Consider the following 10,136-nt stretch of genomic DNA (forward strand, 5'->3'; position numbering starts at 1 on the left):
CAACCAATAAGTGTAATACGTACACATAAACTATTCAAGATACATAAGCAATGTGTTAAAGTATATGAACACATAGGTGTGTGGAGTACATCCCCTATCTCCTCCCACACACTGGAGTACATCACCTATCTCCTCCCTAACAATTATACATATATAATGTATCATAGCACTTCATTACGTACAATGTTCAATCAACACCAATGTAATGCAAAAACAATAATTCAATACACAATGTCATCCTCCACTGATGACCAAGGACAAAACCTCTAGATGCATGTATTCAATACACCGATTAGAAGACTCAACTATCATGAGATCATAAACCCAACAACAACGCTAGTACGATAGGTAAAGGTAAAACCCCAACTGTGGGTATTCAACACTCATGATACAATAATTAAATTCTCATATTCATTCTTCGAGACTCACATAGAGTTAACATTTCATTTTCCATTTTCAAGGTCAACTTTCATAAACTTTCCAAGTCAACAAGTTACACCACTTATTCCCAAAAACACTTTTCCCATTCACAAAATCAATTCCATTCTTTTTATTTTACAAAACCAATTCCATGGAAAATAAAGCCGTAATCCAACTCGGTTCAACACATTCATTTCAAAACAACCCCAAAGCCATAGTTAATCCCTTAGGCATTAATACCTTCACCCAACCTATATTAACAATAGTAGTTTACAATATTGTTCAATCAATCCCCCTCTTTAATTTACCAAAACAAAAGATAATTTAGGGCTTTTTCTTCTTTCCACGATAACATGCTAATTTACACTCCAATTAACCCAAAGAACTATTAATGATAAATTAATCATTCTCAAACAACCAACCCTAGGTTCCCTCACATGGTTTTTAAAGAAATTCAACATGATATGATTTTCATGCAATACAAAACTACCACATGTCTATCTATAGACGGAGTACTGAAAAGGAACAAGGAGAATCCCTACCTCAAATGAAGAACCCAAGGAAAAGAAGAGCCAAATTCGGAGGTGCTCCAATCCTAAAGTTTTTTGGATCAAAACAAAGCCCACGCAACCCTCTATCTTTCTTACAAAGAGATTAGGGTAGGAACACCCAAGAACTAGATCAATCCCTAGAGAGAAGGTGAGTGTAGAGAGAGAGAGAGAGTCGAATCTAGGGTTTGAGACAAAAGAGAAAATCAAAAAGTAAAGAAGAAGCTGCTGCTGCGAACTGATATATACGTTCCTCACTCGAGCGAAGGAGTGGTCGCTCGAGCGACCAGACACAAAGAAACCTCGCTCGAGCGCACAAAGCCTCGTTCGAGCGAAAAACACGAAGCTTCAGGTCTGCAACCCAGAAGTGCACTCGAGCGAAGAAACTCTCGCTCGAGCGAAGAAACCCAAAACATACAGCTCGCTCGCTTGAGCGAAGAACAGCTCGCTCGAGCGAAGGCTGCGTCTAAACAAAACCTGAAGACATGAAAAGCCCGCTTGAGCGTACAAACTCTCACTCGAGCGAAGAAGCAGCAACACAAGGCTCGCTCGAGCGACAAAGTCTTGGCTCGAGCGAAGAGGCTAAAAACTGAACAGCAACCATATGCTTCCAGTCACAACCAACCTGAAACGAACCTGCCCAAAACATCCTATAACTCAAATACAAAGTGTTGAAGGATGGAAACAAGTTAAATACAACAACCCATGCCTACGGAACCAAGTTCGGAATACAATACTCAATGGAGGGAAAACCGGGATCGCTATAAGGTGAAACCTCAGCACAGGAAGTGGTACGCCAAAGAGGTTGAAGTTAGTTAACAACAGAGCGTTAGGGCGATCTATGCAGGATTTACGTAACCTCCTTCAGAAGAAGAAAAACACGGCCGAGGTTACTTCACTGAACCTAAAACGCCATTCTCAAAGGAGTTAGAAGCGTTTGAGGCACCGAAGATGTTTTTCATTCCAAAGTTTCATAGCTATTACACTTTGTTTGGATCTCGATGGAAGGTAAGAAAATAAATGATTATGGTTTCTCACCATTATGTTTGGATGAATAAAAGAGAAGAGAATATGATTTCTCACCTATCTTGTTTGGATAGAGTAAGTAATAGAAAGGAAAAGAAAGTATTTTATTTCATTTTACCAAAATAACTTTTCATATTAATAAGTTATGTTTTTTCATGAGGGTATTTTTGGTATTTTAAACTAGTTTCATTAAATCTAATTCTTTTGTCACCAAATCTCACAACTTTTGATGAGAAACAAAACAAATGTTTGGTAAGAGTTCATTTCTTACAATCTCTCATCATTTCTAGTCATTGCTCACCTTATTTAGCCATCCAAACAAGTGAAGGGTTTTCAATTCTCAATATTTCTTTTCTTTTCTCACCAAAGCCCTCCATCCAAACAGAGTGTTACAGTGCTACAAAAACAATAGGGCACAATGTATAACTAAATCAGCCCAATTCAGGGTCAATTAAGAATTTTATAAAATCTTGAGCCTAAATTGCAAACAAATAAAATCTTATACCAGTACTTACTCAGTCGACATTTGAAACAAAGAGCATGAAGCCTTTTAGTATATGATTCTACGAACAATGTTCGACTTGAATGATAATTAAACATTAAAACCATAAAATAAAGATTAAGTAGAAGCCAATCTTTGGATTAGGCAAAAAGGGGATGCTTTCATTCAATGACCTTTCCATTTTTGTACCTTAGCTCCCAAACCGGTAATCTCTGGTTATGACAGATTAGGTCCTTAACTTAGTTTTTATCGTGAAAGGTTTCTTAATTTCCCATTAAAATTAAGTGGCGACTCTTTCAATCTGAGATAAAGCAAGTTGGCACAACATGGGTGGAAACGAGCCTTATACTCAAAAAATGCACGATGTCCACAATTGGCGACTACGTTAGGGAATTAAGTGAACTTGACTTGAAAATTTCTATTTTATGAGATTAGTGTTTTAATTATTTTTTTTCATTGCATTGCATTCTGGGCTCGGAAATAAACCGCTTCGTTGCTTAATATTCCGAATGGCTTGCCACTTGACTGCTATGTTAAAGTCAATAAGCAAGCATCATAATTTGCTATTAGTACCATTTAATCTTCCCATTGCACTCCGATGTGACATGGGAGGCATATTGATAGTCATAGTTGATGTACTCTCTTGACTAAGCCTACCCTTTGCATATGGAAAACTTTTGAACCTTTCAAAATAGGACAGGAAACTTTCCTTTTAGGATTACATTATTGCCTTATTTTATGATTTAGTGAATCCCTTGATCTTCTTTCTATCTAGGACAAGGAAACTTTACCCAAAATAGGCATGCATGTTAATTATTTGTTTATGTGGTATCTTGTCATGAGTGGAAATGGTGTGATTTGATTTTTGGAATCAGTGATCAAAAATGCAGTGATTTGATGCTGAAAATCTGATAATATTTGAGGCAATGATTGGGATTCTAAAAATGTAAGACCGTTTGAGCAGTGATTTGATTCTGGGGATCATTTAGGTAGTTCGTGATTGGATTATGGAAATCTAGTTTCAATTAGGCAGTGATTGTGATTCTGAAAATCAGTAGTAAAATTAGGAAATGGCTTCCTAATCGAAAGATTTTGAGTTTGAATTTGAATTTGAAATTTTAACTTTGTAATCAATTAGGAATGATTATCTCCCCAATATGGAATTTAAAGAATCCTAATTCTTCTAAGAAAGTATATGCTCAAGATACAACTTCCTAAAATTTGAAAGAAAAAAAAAAAATCCGACTTGAGTAGAGTTTTGGAAATTATGGAAAGTGTTTGATTGGATAAAAATATTTGAGTAAGTAGCTTTCTGAGAAATCTCAACTTTATGGAAAGTGTTAGACAAGGAAGTGATAACTAAGTCTTTCACTTTAAATAAAATTTTGAATGTTTCTAAAATGTATTTCACTAGAAGATGATTGTTTGATTGATTTCTTGGAATAATATCCAAAATTCCTTGGAAAGATTTTAAAATGAAATTTGAGTAGAGTTTTGGAAATTATGAAAAGTGTTTAATTGTGTAAAATCTTTGAGCAATTGACTTTAGAAGGAATCTCAATTCTATGGAAAAATGTTAGATAAGGAAATCGTGACCAAGTCTTATATTTCGAATAAAATTTTGATTTCCCTATAAGATATTTGGCTACAAGATGATTATTTGATAAATTTCTTAGAATAAAATTTGAACTCCTCAAAAATATTTTTTTTAGAAAAAGCATGGAAGCTGTAATTTGATTATGTACTTTTGAATAGAATTTAGATTCCTTAAATAGATTATATGAATGAGAATGTAATTATTTTGGTTGCTCACTTTGGTAAGAACTCCAATTATTCAAAAATCTTTGATTTGGAAACCATTGTCTAATTGTGACGATGATCTTAAATTTTGTGCACGTAGTAAGTTTGAAAAGGGTTTTGACAAGGGTTCATTTGGCTACTTCTCCAGTTTGTACATAACTGCCATGCCCAGAAAGGAAATTTCCAAAGTCAATTGAGTCCGATCAGGTTATTGTGTCTCATACTCAAGCAACTCTCATAAGCTATTAATAAAGCCATGTTTTTCATATAAAGGGTGATTTTCCAAGAAAAATGGTTTTACTTTATCATGGCCATAAACATAAACTAAAATAGACAATATTCATGAAAAATCATCCAAAACATATAATTTTGCAAGAAAAGCATAGAGACTTGGATTATTGAAAAAGCAATGCAAAAAACACACATATGCTATAAGGATGAAGACAACTTACCCGAATGCCTACTTATGCATCTTTCATGTAGTACATAAATTAAATTTGACCAGACATGCAACTAATCATACAAACAATTACCCTAAGCTCAGGCTCGGCCCTGAGATTTTCGGGGCCCAAAGCCAATAATCAACTAATAAAGTTTTGGGGCCCTTCACATTTTTTTTTCATTGAATGAAAAAAAAAAAATGAAGATAAAAGACAAAATTTGTGTCAAAATTACAAAAAATACTTAGTATTACATTACAACGATTAATAGGTGTCGTTTGATCCTTACTCTTCTTGCAGTTTTAGAAGCAAATAAATTAATCATACTTGCATAATCTATTTTTTTGCAAAATCATTTTCAATGAATAACAATGCTAATTATTTTAATATGGGCCTTTCAATTTTTTAATAGGTCAATTTATTTTAAGTTAGTTTGGGTCTTCCTTAATTTTTTTTTAGATTTAAAATATACCTAATATATTATGATCAACTAAAATAGGAGGACCCTTTTTTGGGTCTATTTTTAGTGGATTACAATGTTAATTTTTTTGAATAGGCCTTTTAATTTTTTAATGGGTCAATTTATTTTAAGTTAATTTGTATTTTCTCTTTAATTTTTTTTTTTTAACTTAAAACATACCTAATATATTACACTATACCATAATAAAAGGGGCCCCTTTTTTAGGTCTATTTTGAGGGGCCCTAGGCCATGGCCTTGTTGGCCAATGCCCAGGGCCAGCACTGCCTAAGCTCGGTTTGAGGTTACTGGAATGATACTTATGCACAAAAAACAAATAACAAGTAAAATGAGAAAAATATCAAAAACTAAATAATGATTCAAACCGAGCCTAATCCATGATTTCTACATGATTAAATATGCCTAAACATGTTGTTTTAATAAAGAGAAAGAAAAGATGTGTGATAAAGTGAAAAGGCAAGAAAAATAAACAAACTACATGATGAGACAATAGATGAATGCCTAAACTAAGACTAATTATTGAAAAATGAAGCAAAATGGTACTAAAATTAAAAAAACATGAGAGTTTTACCTGCTAGTTTGAATAAGCTAATGGCACACAAAGAAAAGATAAGATAACAAAGGTTTTCTTACTTGCAAGTCTCGCTCAAGCAAAAGTTCTAAGTTAGGGTCCTTGTTCTTCATGCTGTAGAAAGTTTGTAAGCGTTTTTATTTGCTGTGGGTGTGAGAATTTCGGAGTCACAGCAAGAGAGGGGGGGGAGGGGTTGTGTTTTGCTCTCAAAACTCACAAAAAGCTCTCAAGTCTCTAACCCCTTGAAAAGGAGGGGGAGGGGCTCCTTATATAGGCAATGGGGAAGCTTGGGGAGCACCCTAGGGCAACCACATTGCTTCCTCTTGCCACCTCCCTCCAGAAATGTACCAAGATTGAGTTTCTAAAATGGCTTCTGCCATGTTTGGAAGTGCACACGCACAAAGTATGTGCGCATGCACAATGCATGTGCGTGCGCACAACTCATGTGTATGTGCACTATTTACCTTGGTACATGTGCTATCCATGCATGCACAAATGTGAAGTCCCATGCCCTTGGTGTAACGCCTCAAAATTTTTAAAACTTTATATAGTCAATTTTTATTAAATATTCACCGGTTTCCATCAAATAAATCCATTTCTCGTAAGATAATGCTTTAAGAAAAATATTATCTTTCATTAAGTAAATATCATTCTCATTGAACTATATTAAACTATTACATCTTATGCTCACAATACAAGTTATAGTTCACAAAATTTTAAAAAAAAAATCGAAAGTAAAGATACCCTAATGGTGTACAAGTTTCAAGGGCAACCCTTGGTTACACAAACGGTGCACATTCAGTCCCAATACACATTAGCTCTGGAGCTTCAACAAACAACTACCAATGAGCCCACATTCTCCATTCAAAATCTGTAGCGCTTTGTTACTTGGGCAGAGTCACACCATCAAATCTTGAAATGTTGTTAGTTTGGGGTAAGCATATGCCCAATAGGAAATACTATTAACAAGACATATAAATAATCGAGATGAATATGATTTCCATTAAAACAAAATCTATATTTTCTCCTTTAAAACTAAAAATGCTCAATGCATGATTTCCATTCAAAGTCTCATCTATAACTATGGGATGGAAAATACGCTACGACGTCCCAAGCAAGAGCCGCAAAACCATACATACATATATAGATTTATATGCATAAATATTCTCACATTTGCTGACTCTAAAAACGGCAGGGCGATGGGTACCCAAAACCTTTCCCTTCCACATTTTCCAACTCCTGAAATGGCGGGCTCGTGGACACCCAAAACTATATTTTTCCATATTTTCCGACTCTAAAAGCGGCGGGCTTGTGGACACCCAAAAACGTTTACCCACATTCGTCCAGCGATAAGCTCAAGACAGGGCAATTGGACACCTTGACTCCGTGCGTGAGTACCAAATACAACACACAACTAAATTCCCAAAACCCAATTCAACTACCCGAACTCATATGCTATTTACTCCTTTTGACATTTTCCAAACATCGACAAGATTGTAAAATCACATGAAGAAAAATTATAACACACGCGATGCATGAGTTTTCAAATTCAATTTACTTAAAGTGTATTCAATTCATAAATAAGAATTAACAACACCAACAACAAGAGATTACTCCAACTTCTTAATTCCATAATTCCCTCACTCATCTATTTCAATACATGTATCCAAGAAGGTTGACAAAACCTCATCTCTCAACAACATTACCACAATCGTTCACCCAATTTCAAGATTTAATAGTCAATTGAGCCAAACCCCATTGTTTAATCAAATTTGAAAACAAGGTTTTTTAAGAATTAGCACTTTTTCCTCTTTTACACTTAAAGGGTCAGTTTTTATCATCAACAACAATAATTAAGAAAACATTCACAGTCTTCCTAAAAAAAAAGGGTATTAGCCCATTTTATTTATCAAACTATCTTTATATCACAAAATCATCTCATACATTACTATAACTAAGAAAATACCACATATATATCTCAAATCATAAATATATCAAGTTAAAAGTACCTCCACCTCAAAAATAGAGAGAAGAAGATGAATATCCAAAGAGAACTTCGAAGGTAAAAACAAGTCAATCGGTAGATATGTTGGTCTTCACTTTCTTTTTGCTTATCTTGCAAAATCAAGGATGAATCTTTGATAAAAGTAAAACAAATCAAGGTTGGAAGACTAGGGTTTCAGACATGAAGGAGAATGAAAGAAGAGAGAGAGAGAGAGAGAGAGAGAGAGAGAGAGTGACATGATTTTGCCAAAAAGGGGGATTTTAAAGTGCTGACTTCGAACAAACCATGTGAGCGGTCAAAACTTGGCTCAAATGGTAAAAGAAAGCTTGTGGAATCTCTGTAACTCACACACACCACTCGAGTGGTCAAAAGTAAGCTCAAGTGGACTTGCTTCCAAAATAGGTACTCAAATTTCAAACGAGCATAACTCTCTCGTTCGGATTTCGTTTTGGGTCGTTCTTGTGTCCAAATCAAAGCCCGGAAACAAGATTTTCAATGGTTCTTGCCTCACATCTAGATTCTTAGTGTGGAAAGAGAAAAAAAGGTAAAAGAGTGAAGACTACTTGTAGAACAATTATCCAAATCAACGTTTTTGGTTCAATCCTACTTTATCATTATGATACCACCTCAATCAATATTCTAAAATAAATCAAAGAGACTCCAAGTACAATAATAAGAGTGTCAAGAGAAATGTCACTAGTCCAAGGAACACGAAGTGTTATACTCTCCGCACCTTAGGAAATTTCATCCCCGAAATTAGCCAATTCAAGAATTAAGGTTTGGACAAACCGAAATGAAACATATATTGGAATTAACACTCCCACTAACTAATCACAAATGACCTCTTCTCAACAATGGGTTTCTAGAAGATTCTCCCAATGTGAAACATTTTGTGTGATGAAAAAGAAACAACTTCCATGAAAGAAGATAGAGCAACCCAATGATATAAGGGATAGAATAACTCCCAATAAAATTACAATAACCACTCCAAAATCTAGTTCGAAATATAAAAGAAACTCTCATATTTCAGTCCCACACTGGTATTCTGACAACACCCTAAATGTAGTGAACAACAATTCGAAAGTGGTGTGTCTCTCTTTCAACTCATTCATAAGAATTACCTCAACGAGCCACAAGAGCCCATTGATCCTACAAAACAAAAGTAAATCAAAAGGTGTCACTAACATACCTTACAGTACTCGCGTCTCAAACAGACTCAACCGCAAGGAAATAACTCTCGGTTATATAAAACCTAAAATCATTGAAAGATAAGCTCTCACATCACATTCACACCGCAAGAAACAACTACCGATCACACGGCAACCAAATTTTCAAACGATTACCTCACACTATTACATAAGTCCTCAACCCCCTCTTATGAGAAGAACAAATTCTAATAAGAGTTCCATTAGCCAATCATGGCCTTTGACAAAACACAACCCAATAAAACCAAAGTACCACGAACTACGTTCTTACAACACAGCTAGTATTCCATGCCCACACATTTACTCAATTGTGTTTTTGAAATACTTAAGAACCAAAACACCCAAAAATAATATTTCCTGACTTTTGAAATTAAAAGAGATTATTCTTGGTAGAAAACTTTATATATAGAGATATATATATATATATGTTAGACGTGTATAAGTGATTCGTAAAAGAGAAGAGCTTGAAAAAGAAATTTATTTATTTATTTATTTTTGAAATATTTAAGGGATATATACATCATAAGTGTCAATACACTCGCTTCATAACTATTTCTCCTTTACTCACTAGTTTGTCCAATGATAAATTCTCAATTTCGGCAAAGACAATGTCATACTCAATAGAAAAACTCCATTCTCAAACATATTTTAACCAGTGACTCCCAAATGTCACCCAACCAATTATCTCACCCCCATGTGATGCCACAATCCATTTACAATTATTGAAGCAACAACCAGACATAATGACCACTATAATAAGGTTAAATAAAACAAACGAATAAGCTAAACATCACAAGTTTGGGAAGTTGTATCCCATTCACGACCACCACTATAATCCACCAATTACTCATTATTTATTTCATGTTCGCAACACAAATTTTCACAATTAACGACATTTTGGGGATTACACACAAACAACTACAAACAAGTATCAAATATTTAGCATGACTTGTCAATTTGATGAGTGACATGCATACGAACAAGTAATCATCATCCTTACGCCTCTCATCCAAAGTCTAAGATAAGTTCCAAGATGACTCATTGTCAACCTCTCCCCACGCCATAACTGCGATAGACAAAACACGTAAGAGGAAAATCATCTACACCTACATCGCTTACCTATACTTGCATAACATGATAC

Source organism: Camellia sinensis, chromosome 11, assembly GCF_055761805.1.
Source record: "Camellia sinensis isolate YWXY chromosome 11, ASM5576180v1, whole genome shotgun sequence".
Lineage (NCBI taxonomy): Eukaryota > Viridiplantae > Streptophyta > Magnoliopsida > Ericales > Theaceae > Camellia > Camellia sinensis.